This window comes from Corvus kubaryi, unplaced genomic scaffold (genome assembly GCF_017639235.1).
Source record: "Corvus kubaryi isolate FWS band 111438036 unplaced genomic scaffold, C.kubaryi_AGA036_p1.0 74, whole genome shotgun sequence".
Classification (NCBI taxonomy): domain Eukaryota; kingdom Metazoa; phylum Chordata; class Aves; order Passeriformes; family Corvidae; genus Corvus; species Corvus kubaryi.
In genome coordinates, this window is record NW_024582061.1 from 8,677,235 (window position 1) to 8,694,609 (window position 17,375).

At 39.3% G+C, this 17,375-nt stretch overlaps 1 long non-coding RNA gene across 1 annotated transcript; it reads left to right on the forward strand.

Annotated features, from left to right (window-relative positions):
- The first annotated feature begins 5,273 nt into the window (after positions 1-5,273).
- Positions 5,274-16,795, forward strand: LOC121675606. The gene is made up of 4 exons (XR_006020131.1): positions 5,274-5,538; positions 11,232-11,454; positions 15,184-15,273; positions 16,353-16,795. It is a non-coding gene; the product is annotated as an uncharacterized LOC121675606 (long non-coding RNA).
- The last annotated feature ends 580 nt before the right edge of the window (positions 16,796-17,375 follow it).

The following is a 17,375-nucleotide window of genomic DNA, read 5'->3' on the forward strand; positions in this document are numbered from 1 at the left end:
GAAAGGGTTGCAGGATGTCATTTGCAGCTAAGAGCAGGTAAACTAGCGAATCTTCTACTTGGCAAAGACTTCTTATCAGTAGAGAGATAAGAACTATAGTTAACATTACATGCATGTATTCAAAAGGGAAGTTATGGGGTGCTGCTGACAGCTTGTATCTTTTGCTTCCTTTCAAAAATATAGTATTTTGAGTCTTCCTGATTTGAACTTCATCTTCAAAAATATGGAAAATTTATGTCTTATTGACTGAAAAATGTCCTGCAAATCCTTTAGCCAGCATCTTGTCCAGTATCGTGTCTTTAGTTTACAACACTGACATTTGTTTAGGGTAACTCAGTTTGCATTATTGTAATGCAAATTACTTCATCCAGGAAAGTAAGAATAACAGTGTTCAAGTACTGTGACTTTTTGTTTGATCTTCACTCATGCTTTAACTTCCATATCGTTTATGTATTATGGGAAGCCAGAGACAGAATTAGTGTCAAGAAAAGCCAGAAAGAAAAAATTGCTCGAACATGCAAGATTCTCCTAGAGTCAGCTCATTCAGCCATTACACTAAATACATTTGCACAAGATTCTTTTTGTCACATCCTTTTATCCTGAAGCTGTGATTTAGTTGAATGAAAGAATGGAAAAGTACCACGGGCTGTAATGGACAGTGTACCAAACACTTGCTCGTGCCTTTTCTGAAGGTGTTACATTGTCCTGTTTCCAGCCCACTGGATGATGTATGGGGCTCACAGGCTGCCTTGTGCCTCTGCCCTCTGCAGGTGATAACACTCATTCATGCCTCCTCTACTCCTAGAACACTAGTGGCCCATTGGCAACAGGAATAGTGTGTCTCAGCGGCTACCCTTCCGAAGGACTCCTAGCTGGACCCTTCAGAAAGGCTTAGATCTACATTTAAAGAGGATGCAGTTACCTACTTCTTTATGAAAGACCATGGGTTTTGAAAAGAAATCATGCTTTAAACAGCAAGTAAGGATTAAAAAACAATGTTTTTAATGCAGAGGATTCCATTGACTGTTGCTGCTAATCTCTGTGGAGCTCCTGGTCTTTTTACACAGGTATCACTGAATTAGTGTAAAGCCATATGCATATACAATTAGGAGACTGCTGTGTGAAATACATTTTTTTTAAACAATTACTTATTATTGACATGAATAATTGATGCTGGAGATACCATTTGGCATGTGGCCAAGGATAAAGACCCATAAACAACTATGTATGGTTTAGAAAGAGGGGCTGGAAGTGAGGATTATATTCAGCTCCAGATTGGAGACATCTGCATTAGGAATATGAAAGAGAGATCTTCATATGTGTTGGGTGCATGAGTACCCATTCTAGTCAGAGGAGAGTCAATGTTTTAAGCAGCTTTTTTCTTTTTTTATAAATATCTAATCAACAGAAATTCTTTTAAGGAACCTGAAGTATCATCTTTGCACTGGCAAGTATGACACAAGACACAAAGGAACCCTGTGCTTTTCTGCACATAAATGAAAGTCAGGAAAGATACTGCAGGACAACTGAAACAGCAGTATGTGGACAAATGGACAAGCCCTAGACCTCCAGTGACTATGCTGGGAGTTCAGACACCTGAACCACAGGTAGATCCATACAGGTGGTACTTCAGACATCTGAATTTGAGTGTAATGGATAATCTAAGTGACTGAAGAATAGTCTTCACTGTAGCTGAGGAGGTACAAAGCCATTTTTGGTATATGCCTAGTGATCCATCAAAAAAATTGTTCCAAATTGTTGGACTTGTTATAGGTGAGGCTTTAATTGATAGTTATAGTGATCCAAGATCTGATCTCATTTTCTAACAGCTGTGTAGGAGTAGCCCTTCTGAGCAATGACAGAGCTCTGAGGCTCCATTCAAAAAAGTCCTTAGCTTTTGCTCAGTGACGGGCACCTTGGTGACTTACTAGGCTGTTCTGGCTTATGTAGGAATAAGCTTAAGTAGTTGTAAGGTTTCTTTGGGCTCAGTAAGTTACAGTATTGTCTTAGTTGCCTTTTGTAAATGCCCTGGGTGTAGACTCCCTTCAGAGAAGCAAGCTCCAGGGATGTGATTACCTCCTCCAAGTACTTGGACACACACGAGCTGTTTCCCAGAGCACAATACCTGAAGGCAGTCTGTTGAAAAGTTGGTTTTCTCAGAAATTCTGAGTACTAGAAGAACCTTTTGTACTGGCAAGGTTTTCACTTCCAACTGTGCAAGAAACTCATGGATCTAGGAAAAACAGCAAAACATCTGAGTTTTTACCCTTGCACTGTGTTCTTTGGATTTAGGCCAGATGCATCAGGGTCTCTATAATTCCTCTTACATGTCTTCTATGCAGCCCATTTTTCTCCTCCCCGAGTATTACCCTGTATATAAAACCAAATTCCTTGTCAGCTGAAGTTGGTGAACTGACTTCTGTGAGATTTTATTCAGATACCACTAATAATTTTGAAGTGGCATCAGAAAGGCTTCTTACCTGTTCACTCCTGAAGTGTATTCCTATACAATTTTTCAGGGGTCTACGCCTCCTTGCCATTATCTCCTGAACTCTTCATCCCCTTTCTCACTTGATGTGACAGTGAAATTCTGGTTATTTGCATTGCTTAGTCAAAAGTTGTGCTCAGAGAGTAAATGAAAAAGACAACAGACTCACAATGAGAAAGCACACAGGAGGCACAAGCTACAACTCAGCCAGTCCCCTGGTCCTAACCTATACCTGCCCATTGAAGAGTACTCTGTTATACCTCCAGTTTAAAGAAGCTTTCAGTATTACACTCATTTCATCAAAGCAATAGTGATTTGCAGTAGCTGACGGCCTAGTTGTGCTCAGATTTTTAGAAGAAGCCCAGCAGACAAGTGCAGTGAATGTAAAGGATTATCAAATAAGCCCTATTTGTGGTTTATTCTATTACATATCTCACTGGTGTCAAAAATGCTTGTGTGGTTCTCTTTGAGGGAATACTTCTTCCATTTCAATTCTGGTTTCTTCATCCTACCTGCTGGGTTATTAATTTTTTTTCCCATAAAATTACCTTGCAGCAGAAGACCATAACTTCTTAGGTGAAACACTCAATGGGCAGAAACTGCAATCTGGCCATTTTCAAGGGGAGATCAAATTACACAGTTTGCTGTATAAAGCAAATAAATTTTAGTCTGGTTGGCGCTTATCTATTTTTGCAAGTACATCACTTTGGAAAGAGACTTGCTCAGCTAATCTATGGCTGTCATGGAAATGTAATTTTTCCTTCCTCTGAACCAATAACGGGCACCTGGCAAGCTTGCTTGTGCACCCATGCGTTCAAGTCTAGCAGTTTCCATGGAAACCCATCAAACTGTCGCACCAGTTTTCTAACATGCTGCCACTTCACAAACACAGGACAAGTTGTTTTGCACAAAATTCCTCTATAATGCTGTTCTGGTTTCTCTCCGGAGACAATTCAGCAAGACTAAATGTTTATACATTTAGATGGCAAGAATTGCTTCTAGCTGCAAGTAAACCAGCTCATCTGTATGAGACCATTCAAGCTGAAGCTTTCAGAAACTCACTGAAAAATATATTTTAGGCTATGGAACACCCCATCTTTAGGTGAGAAAAGGAAAATTTTCTTTTAAAATGTAAATATATTTATACTTTGATTTTGCTAATACACCACCTATGTCTCTAATCCTCTTCTGGAAAGATATTTGAATTCCTAACTCAACAAGCCAGACACAGCTGCTGCTTTTGTGAAACTGCCATGCTAACTTTCAAGTTAGTTTGATAAAGTTGTAACAGGAGTTTAAGAACATGATCTCTGCGACAACAGGAGATGGGAGTCAGAGTTCCAAGGGTCTCCTTCACTCTATGGCTTCAGGCCCATCTAGTGACTAAGAAAAACACATGGCTGGTTTGGTAATGAATAATTCAGATTTCAAGCTGTATCCTAACATACCCCACACACAAGTTTTCAGACGAGCTTCAGAATCTCAGAAGTACAGATCTGTCTGGTACTCTCTCATCTCTTTCCAAACATGTAGGTTTCAGATATGGTTCAACACATATATTCCTCCTAGGTTTTCTGTTTGAGTAAAATTCATGGCATGTACCCTCCCACCATGCAACTCAACATCTATTTATTATTCAGCCAGTAAAAAGTAAATAAACATCCTGACATGACCGTTTTTTGATTCACGCACTGCTCATTTTTAAAAATGATTCCTGAATCTTAGAAGCTACCAGCTCTATAATGAGGAGTATGTTCTGAGCATTTTAAAAATATCAAGCATTTTTCTGCATTTGTTTCTTCCCTGTGCAGTACTGTTCTATCAATATCAGCAGTTGGCCCTCATCTAAACTGGAGAAGCATCAAACACAATGATTTCATCCCATGGAACAGCAAGATAGTTAATGGTACACGTGAGATGAAGCTCCAAGAAGAAGTTTGAAAACAGGACAATTAGTTGGCAGGAGCCATAGAATTAATGCACAGCAAAATGTGCAAGAATGCCTGATTCACTGAATTTTAGTAATAGAGATCAGATGAAGTTGGTAGCTGGAGGGGCATAAACTGGATAAATGCTTATTTATCAAGAAACGTCTTTCAGCTGAGGAAACGAAATAGTGAATACTGTAAAAGATTGGATACACTTAATATTGGCTTGCTTAATGGAAAACTTTGCCTGCGCTATTAGCTTTAATTTAATGCTAATTTGCCCATTTAATAACAATTGATATTAAGCAGTTTCCTATTTAATGTTAATTGAAAATCACTGGTCTCCTGTTCCAGACAATATTTAATGTCACTTATTTCAACTTGGGACAAAAAAATGCATTTTTATTGTGGCCTGAAAACTTTGCAGGAAATATAAAGCACAGAAGAAGCATAGATCAGTTAGTAGAACTATACACTTTAATTTAATTGTATTATTATTTTAAAAATGACCATCAAAGACCTAGAAACATAATTAAATGCCACAAACCACGAAGGATACACTGAGATGAAACTGCAGTGCCTGCAAACTGAGTCACACTTGTGTTTGCTTCCTTTACTTTTTTTCCTTATTTTTTCCTTCTTGTTGAGAAAGGGCATAAAATGGTTGCAGTAAGCAAAAGAATTCTGGTTTGACTGCCACCTTTTCTGGATAAAATCCTATACCCATCTTCTGACTTTCCAGAGCAGGTGCCACTGGCCTACCAACAAAAACTGATGGCATAATGCCTCAGCTTGCATTCACTGTTTTGCTAGCTCTATGAATATATACTGAAAATACGCATTATGGATTCCAGACTGTCTGTGAACTCTAAAAAGATTCTCAGCACCCTACAGCCTCTCCCTGTAGGTATCTGCAAGCTTTTATTTAGATCCAGAATGTAACTCATTTTAGAAATTATATTCTATTTCTACTGCAGGTGTGCTTGTATGACATGGATTGCGTGTGTAGACCATTTATAAAATATCTTTGTTGCTTCCCTTGTGCATGTACATGCCCAGAGTAAAAAGAATATGTAACACCTGAGGGTGGGATAAAAAAGTGAAATATGTTCACATGCTATGGTAAGTACATTTGCATCATTATTTATAAGTGGTCTGTCAGTCTAGCTGTCTAATCTGCTACTGATGTCAGGATCTTCATACCTCCCTCAGTCTTGCTGGATTTCTTCGCTGTCATTTTGTTTCCCAGGATCTGACTCTAGTTTGGCACAAGTTATCACAGTTATGTTTTCTGTGCATTCTCTTACTGGTTTATTTCAAAAAGTACAATGAGTCAATTATACTGTTGCCTGTTTCCTACATGTGGGGGAAAAGCTCTAATTGCTTTCTGTCAGTTGACCCAGGCATGGCTATTTCCTAAGTAATTTCTCTTCTCCAGCAGAATAATCTCCCACTGAGAATACTCCCTCCTCATTGTAGAAATATGTATTTTGGTGGGTTATAATTAATAACAGTGATGTTATTAATCTCCACAGCATTTTCTAACCTTTCAAAAATAAAAAAAAAAAAAAAAGAAAATCTCCCATAATTTATAATGTTAAGGAATGAAATTATGGCCCACTCCTTCCCTGAGGGGAAATAGGTTTCCTGCACAATTCTCGATTCTTTCCCACAATTAATAGAGCCTGCAGCAGTCTTTTAAAAGCAAAGCTAACTGTGGAGGAGTGGGAGGCAATACGGATGGCATTACTTTACTGTGAGCCTCATTGCTCTTGCACATGGGAAGTGAAGAATGCATTCAGGGCAATGCTAATGGTAAAAGGTCTGTTTTGGACAGGAGCTGGCACGTCTGTTGTGAGCACCACTGATGGATCACCCACTTTTCTGATTCTGATCTGTGCTGATGTGCAAACGTCCGTTTACCTGAATCAGTGCAAGGCATTGAGCACATCAAGCTGCTGCTCTCCTACTGCTTGCATTGATAATTCATCCTCTGCAGTAAAATTTGACAAGCATAAAGTTTTGAAAAGGTCAAGTTTAGGGTCTCCTGAGATTATTTTTGACCTTAGTTTTGACAGCAAATGAAGGAAATCACTAGCTGTGTGCATTTTGCAAGTCCATTAAGCAACTGAGGCCTGGCAAGATGCTGTTATTAGTAGGATTAGTGATAGCAACCTTTCCATAGCTAATGGAAGCCAGAGTTGACATTAGAGTCTGACAAATACAGACGAGCTTGTGTCACCGCAGGGACAAAATAAATACACACAGCAATTGATTGTGGACAAGTAGGGGCTTTCCAAACTGGAAATCCTACTGCTTCGAAACCATGAGACCATGTCCTGGTAGGGTCTTTGATCTCTGAGGTATCAGCATTTCAGGAGGAGGCACTAAGGCTTTAACGAGGTTTGTTGTATGTTCTTCTTCATGGTGACCTGAAATCTCTGAACTGCTGGTCTAACAACTGTGGTGTCTTATCCAGCCGGAACAGGAAAATAATCCCCACTTTAAATATGACTTTGCAGGGTCAGATTGGAAGGTTTAAGGAAATATCCCATACCAACCTTTGCCATCTCCAAAGGCAACAGTAGGGATACAAATACTCCTCCAGGGAATGATCTGTGGGCTCACTCATTTGTACCAGCAATAAATTACATCTGTGGTTCTCCTACTAACAGGTGTGGTCTGAGAGGAGCCAGCCTAAGTGATGAAGGTACTTATGCAGTAAATATGTCAGAATCCATTTTCCATGTGCACCAGAGGAAGAAAGTCCTGTTAATTGAAGCTTAAGTAAAATGTAAGAACTCTGTGTTAGGAAATTATCATGCTTGGCAGACTAACCACTCACAAATTAAATTTATAACTGTGGATTGGTGTCCTCTTTCCCAATTTTACCCTGTTGATGTTAGTCTTCACAGGATAGTTACAGAAAGAAAATGAGGGATGAATGTAGCAGGGATACTGTGAACTTGGTATTAATGAAGGAGCCCTTCTTCTGAGGGCAAGAGGGAAGTTCAACATAAAATTTATGAACTGGCTTTTGACAATTTAGAGGCACTAATATAGACTTTGGCCAAACCAATATAAATATTATTTATTCATGCAACCTTACAGATTTTTAGTAGTGGCTTGGTTTGCTTTCATAAAAATATGTTGGTTTTACTAAATCTTTATTTCAGGTAGCAAATGAGGGTTCACTTTCTTTAAGATCATTCCTTTATTTCAGATTTTGATTTAGTCTATTTAGAAAGGAAGATAAATCCTTTGCAATGAAAAAGAGCACAATATGGGGACAAAACAGAGCTGGTGCCAGGGCTTGTACAGGCCCATAGGCTGGCCCACTTTTTTTGCCAGAGTCAGAGATCTTCTAGCCACATTCCCTTGCTGTCAGCAGTTCTGCCTGTGTGTCCCAGCTCTACCCATTCACCAATCAGTCAGCAGTGCTGATTTCTCCTGTCTGCATACCTGACTCCAGCACAGCACTCCCAGGACAGGGAAATACCTCATTCCCCTCTTGGCACAGGGTCTTCAGCCCAGCTTTTTGATGGATATCTAGTAGCAACACATTTCCCTGCTGTTGCAATAGTAGCAAAAAGTAATGAGGGAAGACAAGAAATTTCAGTCAAAGAGAACTGATTTCACTTCAAAAAGAAAAAAAAAAAAGATGTTAGAAAAAGATAATCTCAAGGCAATTCAGAAACTGTTGGAATTTCAGGCAGTATGGTGCTGGTTTGTTCCCTACTCAACTTCTATTTTGGCTGTACAGTATGTCAGTTTATTTTTTCTTTATAATTATTTTTAAACTCAACAGCCAGCCAAGGTAAATGAGTTCATCCTTAGAAACAGGCTATCATTTATTATGAATTGTCTTTTGTGCCATGTAAACTGTCCTTGTCTCAGGCATTTGTGCCTTTTAGCACTCTGTGGCCCCCAGAGCATAGTGATAAACCTTTGATACCTTGAAAATTATACCCTTTTTCTACATTACCACAAAATCCTCCAAACTGTATCAATACCAAAGGTGGCTATGATAGGGAGGAAGGGAGGAAGGGAGGAAGGGAGGAAAGGAGGAAGGGAGGGAGGGAGAGAGGAAGGAAGGAAGGAAGGGAGGGAGGGAGAGAGGAAGGAAGGAAGGAAGGAAGGAAGGAAGGAAGGAAGGAAGGAAGGAAGGAAGGAAGGAAGGAAGTTTCATAGTAGCAAGAGACATAATACAAAGAAAAGAACTCATTTAGGGAAGAAAAAAATATATAAAAGAATCAGTCTCTTAGGAGGTGAAATAAAATTTGAGTCTTGTGTTCTACTGTGACTATTTTATCTTTTGGAGGATTCCTTTCTCTAAGGGTGATCTTCTGGTGATATCTGCCTGTACAAGGAGCTTTGAAGTATACTTAAGGACTATGGGAGTGTGTCAGAGGATGCTTCAGAAAATGAGACATGATTTGAGCAGTGCTGGGTTTCAATATAGTTAGCATCTTGAGATGTTAATTAAGTCCACTTGGGAATATTGTTGAGAATATATAGTATTTTCTCTTAGAACCATGCCTTTAACATGCTTGGTGAATCCTCCTAGTGCACAAGTTTTGGACTGATCTGGGGCTATTTGTAGTCACCTGTAGCCACCACTCTCCCATTTGCTGACATTTTCACTCACTTTACATAAAGGATGACAGTGGGCAAATACAGCTGCGAGATTTGGGTCTGACTCGTGGCCATGTGGATGTGCACTGTGCCATGAAGAGCTATAAAAATTATGTCAGTGATGTTAAAATGTTGTAAGTACACGGCACAGCATTTTAGCTCTGAGGGTTTAAAGCAATACAGCATCTGCTGGATGGTTTCATTGTCACTGTCAATGACAGTGGGAGGTGGCAGAGGAAAGGCATCTGTCTGATTTACACTGAATTCTACTTGCAAGTGTTCCTAACTCCTATCTGAAAGGTTTCCAAACATTTATTAGTACTTTGTGTAGGGGATAACAATATTTTCTCTTCTGTAAAGATGAGCACAGTGACTGCATCTTGTCTGCAGCCCTTGCGCTGACAAAGGCAAAGTTTTAGAGAACCTTCAGTTGTCATTTTGCTTAAATTAATTGAATTGCTCTGGATCCTGTGTGACATTAGCCTCCTGGTCTCCCCAGGGAAAAATCTCAGCACTCAGTTACTCTTGAGCTGGAGATACTTTCTCACAAGATCCTTTCCTCAGAGCTCAGCAAGAGCTCAGCAACAATCAGTTAGTTCTCTTATCTGTTAGAAATAATGTGTTGTCAATACCCTTGGGTTGGAATCACTGGCATGGGTCAATTTTTTTAATATTAGAAGGTGTTGGAAAAGGTAAGCCTATTCAGTGCAATCGTTTTGCAAAAGCTACTTAGTGTTGCCACAGAGGAGCTAAACTTTACTTATTTTAAATTTTTGCAAAAACTTCATTTTTGACTTTGTTTTCATGACATGCCAAAATTTCCTTTTAAAGGGGCTTTGAAAGACGCAAGCATTAAACTGGAAGAAAAAACCTTGCAATGGAAAAAACGTGGGATTTTTTCCCTTAGTATGGAAAACATGAAAAAAAGGTACCTTTTAAAAAATCTGAAATACACAAGTGCATGCAAGTAGTTGTTGACTGCCATTTTTCAGTCTACAAAATTATTGACATTGACTGCATTCAGTATACTCGTACAGAGTATGTGGTGTAAGATACACAAATATACTTAGGAAATAGGTGGATAGGGCTGCTGTTGTGCTGTTTCATTGACTTACCACATACAGAAGGAGCCCACAAGTGTGTGTCTGTGCCACACAGTAGGACCAAGGACCGCACTAGAATTGAAATCTTAGCTCTTTTTTAATCATAGGTCATAAACCAATTTATCTCACACTAATCTTATAGATATTTACAATTAAATTGGATCTTGCCTCCTCTGAAGCCATCTCCTTTGACTGTCTCTGAGCTTCTAGTGAAGAAAAATTACACTGAGCTCGTGTCATCCTTAGCAAGATATTATCCTGACATCAAATGCAGGGTCAAACAAGGGTAGGTGCCTTATTGCAAGAAGAAGAAGTAGCTTTTACAGGAAGCCTGTCTGGTGAGGTAAACATTCCCATCACTCCAGGTTCTTTCAGGGGAGTGCTAGCCAGCATCCATATGTTGTTATCAGTTCCAAGTGGCGCAAAGTCTAAAGGAAAAGCAAAGGCCCTATGGGCCTCTATAATACACCACAACCACACTGAAGGTCAGACAGATGTGTCAGTTTGAGAGTTGTATTTTTGAAACACTGAAAACCCCAAAATAACAAATTATGAGTATTCTAGGAAAGCAATATATTCTGTTCTGCAAAAATAATATTTGATTTTTTTTTCTGAGCTCGAAGCCATCTAGTAACTTGAACATTTCAAATATCATTCCTGAGAGACAATTCCAAAAATGTGAAGCACATTTTAAACCATGAATATAGTTAGGCATGGAAGAATGTCTACTGAATTGTGATGGATTCTTCATTCTTGAAAACTGTGGCACTAAAAATGATCATTCTTCCACAGAGGACACTCTTGTCCAAACAGAAATAATTCAGTCCTGAAAATCGCGTGATCTGTGTTGTGCTGTTGGCCAGACTCGACTGTCACAGTGGCACTCTGGGATTATTTATGGATGTATCTGTGTGGCACTGCTTACAGAAGAATCAGCACTCATTTTGTTGAAGAATTTTTATTGATGACTGGCTTTGTTTTAACTTTATTTTTCTCAGTGTGCACCAAAACCCAAATTCTAATTACCAATTTGTAGGGAAAAAGCATAAAAGCGTTTGTCTTCATTTCCTCAAGCAGATGTTTAGATGCAACCTAGAAGAGTGGATGAGAGAAGAGGAAAGCTGTGGGCAAGGGCTATCCCAGTCTGTTAGGTGTGATGCTGTGTGATGAATGGCTCTTGATGCTCAACGTGCTGGAAGCCTCGGCAGCTCCATCTGACAGTCACAGCCACAAACAACAGCAGCACACACTTCTTGTTTAAAGGATGAGAGAATACTTTTTGCTGCTGTTTCAGCTTTGGGTAAGTGTTTGTTTCTCTGTTCTCCAGATAAAGCTTTAAGTTCCTTTAAGTTCAAGGAAGTGAGAGAGAAGCTGCAAGCAGAACGAGGACTAGGAAAAGAAGTGCAGTGTTTAGCAGCTTCAAATTCTGTTCCTGACACCAGCAACCAATTGAAATGGTGCAAAATCCTTAGTGTTGGTCCTGCTCCCTCACATGCTACAGTTAGAGGGGAAGAGTCATTATCCTGCCACCAACTTTTCTCTGCCCTGTCTGTGAGCAAAGAGGCACACAGCCCTTGTCATATAATCATAGCCCGAGTTGGAAGGGACACAAGGATCATTGAGTTCAGCTCTTGGCTCTGCACTGGGCAACCCCAAACCCCACACTTTTGCTGATATGTGAATGTTCATGTAGACTGCGGAGAAATTTCTGGATTTTAAGTTACTGCCGAGTGCACCCAGGATGGTCTAAAATTTGGCTTTTCATGTTGGAGATGAAATAGGTCCGTGAAATTCCTTTGTTGTTTCCTATACCTCAAAATTTTGCCTCAGGAATGCTTGAGGAATGCTTGCAATGAAGGCATAACTTCTTTGTTAATGTTAATTCATAGTCTCTCATGACCAGAACAATTAAACTGTTTCTCTTTAAGGTGAATATATATGGCAGGAATTTATTTATGCATATTCAGCAAGAGCTTGAGGATGAACCCAGTGGAAAAAAATGAATACTGGCAGTGTTCTGAAATCCCAAAGTGAAAAATGCTATGATTAAACCCATGATGATGCTGGTTTATATGTCTCCTTTAGTGGAAAGAAATCATGACATATTCACATTACATTATTTTTGCCTCCCAGATGACCTTTCTTAAGGAAATGGGAAAATTTGCTTTTTCAAGAAATGATTGCAGGATTTCTGTTTTGTTTGTTTTTCAAATTTTCAATGTTGTAGATAAAAGCAAAAATTCACTGTCAGTAGTTCCATCTTTGATGTGCTGCATTGATAAATTAGTGGCTACATATATACATGCTTTTTTTTCCTCACCCACCTACAAGTCTTTCCTCCCCTGACAAAGGTGAATAATTTGAATTACCAAGAAACTCAAAATAATATTTTCAAAGGTCTGTTGAACAAACATCTTTTTCAATGATTTGAACTAGACTTCAACTAAGGGAACGAAGAAATAAAACAAGAAACTCTAAGAGAGAGGAAAAAACTAGCTATCCATCAACTCTATCAGTCTAGCTTTTAGTAGAACTCTTCTAATTCGAATTAATATCTTCAATGACTTCAAATTTCTGATTTCATAAATTCTCTTAATTAATCTTGGCACAATTACTCTACTCCCTGATTGTGGTCTTTACAAGGCACTCATTACACTGAGTGCATGTGACAGAGTTAGAAGGATGTGTCACAACATCCTAAATGATATCTGTCCCTCTGTCTTTGGAAATTGCCTCCTGAAACAACTGCACTGCAGAACTGGTGACGAAAGACTGTAACAAGTCAAAGATGCTTCTGAAATGTCATCCTTGTTGTATCATGATGGAGTAGTACCCATTAATCCTTAGATTCTGCATGGAGAAAAATTATTGTCTAAATTGATGGGGAACTGACTTAATTTAGATGTCATGCAAGGAGACCCTGAAGGTGAAGATTGATTTCAGTCACATTGCAGGTTTTTACCTGATAATGTTTAAATAATTCCACCTTGTTATTTCCCACATATCTCAAGGAAGCTGAAGTTCCCTGCAGCTCTAGTGCGAGGCAAGAATGAATACAGTTCGTTTGTCAAAGTGTCACTGACCTATTTTATAATAACCTGTACAGTAGCCACAAGTTCCAGATTTATTTCTCTGGTGGGACAGTGAAAGCAATTTTATTGCAGATAAATGGACACTGGAAACAAGCTCTCCCTTTCCCTGCAGCGTTCCTATGGGCAGCAACCCAGACAGGGCTGTGGGAGTCTTTGAAGGAAAGTTTTACTGCACAACAAACACACATTCATAAACTATCAGATGCCACCAGACAACCTTCTGGAAATGTAAGCCACAAAAACGAGACACCCACTTAAACACTCACCCAGGGATCAGCCTGTGTCCACATATAGGCACACATACACAATATACAGGCACATGTGCACATGTTCCCACACAAATGTGAGAGGAAGCAAAGGTTTTCCTGTTTCACTATAACCATAAATGTATAAAAGCCTATTACTTTCTCACCTTCATATCCACACAGGGAGGAGCAATTAGGCAAGTGTTAGACTTTATCATGTCAGTATTAGGGGCAGCTAGTTAATCTTTAGAGAGGATTAAAAGGGGGTTATAGCATTATATGGACTTGGCAATATCCTAATGAGAGAGGGAAAGTAAGGAAGAGCTTAGAGAGCCCTGTCCCAGTAGGTTCTGGCAATACAGAAGAGAAGTGGGAATGAGCTGGGACTTTTGGATGTCTTTCTTTTCCCATGTGCCACATGCCATCCCCAAGACAAGTGTACCTGTAATTATCTCACTTGCTTGAGCACCAGGGTTGTTTATCAGGAAAAATGTGTTTCCCGTCCTTCCTGCATTTAGTGGAAATAAGATACTCCTATTGGCTTTGTGACATTTAGCACACTCAATTTAAAAGAGATGTTTTATTGTCTTTTCAAGTGCCTTCTCTGTTAGCTTCATACTTTTGAGACTATCCACAGAGTAACAGCATGATGATTGTTTTCTAAAATCCTCTTGAAGTTTCATTAGATTTCTTTGGATCTTGTAATAAGCTCAGAGAAACTCTTTGAGACCCATGACTGTAAGTGCATTTATTTTGCTAAACTTTATTTTCCTTTCCTCTGTTGCCTAGGGCCAATATTTTTTTTGTGTGACACTTTGTAAATGTGTTAAAAGACTGTGGACATACATAGAGGGAGGTGACTGCATTTAATCAGTGACTGACTGCATGCAAAGAACAATATTTGATTTCTCCCTCGTATCACCAGCAAATGAAAAAAGAAGGGTAGGAAGGAGGTGGTGTGGTTTCAATCTTTCTCATTAAAACCTGCAAAGGAATTATTACCTACCTCAGCCTGAGTGTTGACATAGTAGATGAGTTGTAGCATAAGCAGTCCAGTCGAACCCTTCTGTCAGTCTCTGTCTTGTGCTGGGGCAGAAAATGGAGAGGTCTGAGATGGAGGAATTGTGCACAGCTCACACCTACATGGTGCTTGACTTCAGAAAGCCATCTGCTCACAGTGCTTTCCTATGACATGTCTGTGTTTCCAATGGAAAACAGTTCATGTTTATAGTCTCAATTTATCAGCGTCAAACCACGACACCCTCTCACAGATGTAGAGAGAAAATGCAAGGCAAGGCAGAATCAGGCACCATGCCTGGGATCCAGAATTTAAAATTAAACCATTGAATCCAAGTTTTTATGCCACTACATTCCATTTAAGCTACTAAGATTGAAAAGATATAGAAAAAAATATTTTTCCTCATAGAAGTTTGTACATTGCTGTTTGGGTTTTGTGATGAGAACAGTGCTGAGAACATAGGGACAGAATCAAGGACCTTTTCAGCTTCTCACACTGCCCTGCTCATGAGGAGGCACAAGAAATTGGGAAGGGTCACAGTGGGGACAGCTGACCCCAGCTGACCATGGGAAGATCTTCCATGCCATATGATGTTGTGTTCATCAACTAAAGCTGGGGGAAGAAAGGGAAGGAGGACATTCGGAGTGTTTGTGTTTGTCTTCCCTGACTATTAGGTGGGATGGAGCCCTGCTTTCCTGGACGTGGCTAAACACCTGCCTGCAGATGGGAAGGAGTGGATGAAGTCCTTCATTTGCTTTGCTTAGGTGTGCAACTTTTGCTTTACCTAGTAAACTGTCTTTATCTCAGCCCACAAGGTTTCTCATTTGTACCCCTGTAATTTTCTCCCTATCCCGCTTGGGTGTGAGGAAGCAGCTGTGTGGAGCTGAGCTGTCCACAAGGGTAAACAGACAGCAGTTCTTTGTGGTGCCCCAATGTAGGCCATGACCCATGGTCTGTGCACCCCTGCCCATAAAATGTGTCCTTTTGGGCTTAATGTTTTTGTCCTGAAGCAGCATTTGTTTACAGCAGTTCAAAAAGGACACAAAAAGTACCTTTCAGTACATGGCAGTAATTACATCTACCCAGTATAGACTTAGGTGCAAGTTCAGTCTAAACCAGAGGTAAGCAACTCCTGTTTTTCCTGGAAATGAGTCCTTGTTCAGTGTGCTGGAGGAAACTGAAAGCTGGAGCCTTCTCTGCCCTTACACTGAATTAACTGGGGATCTCTCCCATGATGATGTAAATGTATGTTCTCTTCAGGGAGGTAACATATGTACCATGGTGATTCACTATCAGTTCATCAATCAATAAAGAGCTGACTTCTTATGCAAAACCGAGCTTCTAAAATTTTCATGATTGCTTGATGGGAAGGGACCAAAGAAAAGCCAGCCAAATTGGGCTGTGAGCTATTTGGAATTTGAATATGACTAATTTTTCATTCACAATTAATGCAGCGATGCACTCTGCATGAAGAGCAAAATCACATGCTGCCCCTGAAATAGTTTTTAGATGACTTGGAGGCACACAGTTTTGTTCTTTGACTGTGTAAACTGAGGACAATAAAAGCCCCAAGGGATCCTAGAGGGGACCTGGCTTTGATACTTTGTGCTAAGTCCAAGTGACATGTCATAGCTGCTGATTAGAAGCATTCATTAAGTTAGAAAGTTGTTTTAAAAAGTTTGTGCTATTCCTTTCTGTGTTTTTCTTTTAATTAAAAGTTCAAAGCCTCACTAAAGTAGAATAGAGAACATTATTCTAATGATTTGTAAATATATAGGAATAAATGTTATTCGAGATATATCTTCCAGACTAATTTTTGTTTATGTTTTTTTTTTTCTTGCAGGATACTGAAGATTTGCTAGGATGGCACATCAGACTGAATGGACTTCTGGTCAAAGAGCACATGTGCATTAGTAAAGCTGTCAATCAATTCTAAGCCTATTGGTAGGCCCAAGTGTAAGACCTTCTATAGGACAATGTAGGAAATAGTATGTGGAAATCACTATGGATGGAACAAGATAAAAATGATGACAGTAATTTCACACAAATGAGAAAAAATAAAGGCCACTTATGCCAGAATAATTTATTATGTTAGGAAGTTAGGTAACTGGGACACTTTATGGACACAGATCAGAAGAGTTAAGTCTGTTCAAAAGGCGCCTGATCAACATTTTATAATGTACTTCAATTAAGATAAAAGAGTACTCTGATATGTTACCACCTTAAATAAGGTATTTATTGATATGTGTATGCCAATAATAAAAATAAAAGAAAGACCACCATGGAGAAGATGCTGTCCTTCCATTAATCCCATGCTCATCAACAGATTCTCATCTTTTAATACCTTAAAAATACCTCTGTGACTCTAGCTCAAGAATGTAGGTTGCTTGGGTAAGGTTTCTGCCTTAGTAAATTAAATTCTTTAGAAATAATCTTTACATTTACTTTGTATAATCTTTCATATCACATGCACTTTTCAGTGTAATTGTTGGCTGCATACCCTTTACATCTCTGTGAGACAGGACATGTATGAGATACTATTTACTTATTTAGTCATTGCATTGCAGTTTCAAATGAAAATTCTTTTTATCTCTTACAGTTGCTTGGAGTGGGTTACTTGAACTCTCTTGGTTCTCAGCTAATGTCAACATGTGGGAGAAACTGAACCTGTCTGGGTCATGTTCTTTTTTGCTCAAAATTTAATTGCTGCATGTGCAAGGAATGTGCAGCACTGCCAAATGGATAACCCCATGGAGACTGACATTATAGCTTGCTGTGGGGTGCTTGTGCCTGGGATGAAGCAAATTCCAGAGCAGTAGGGACCTGAACATCTCTGAGCACAATCTGTCTCATTTTACCGAGTATC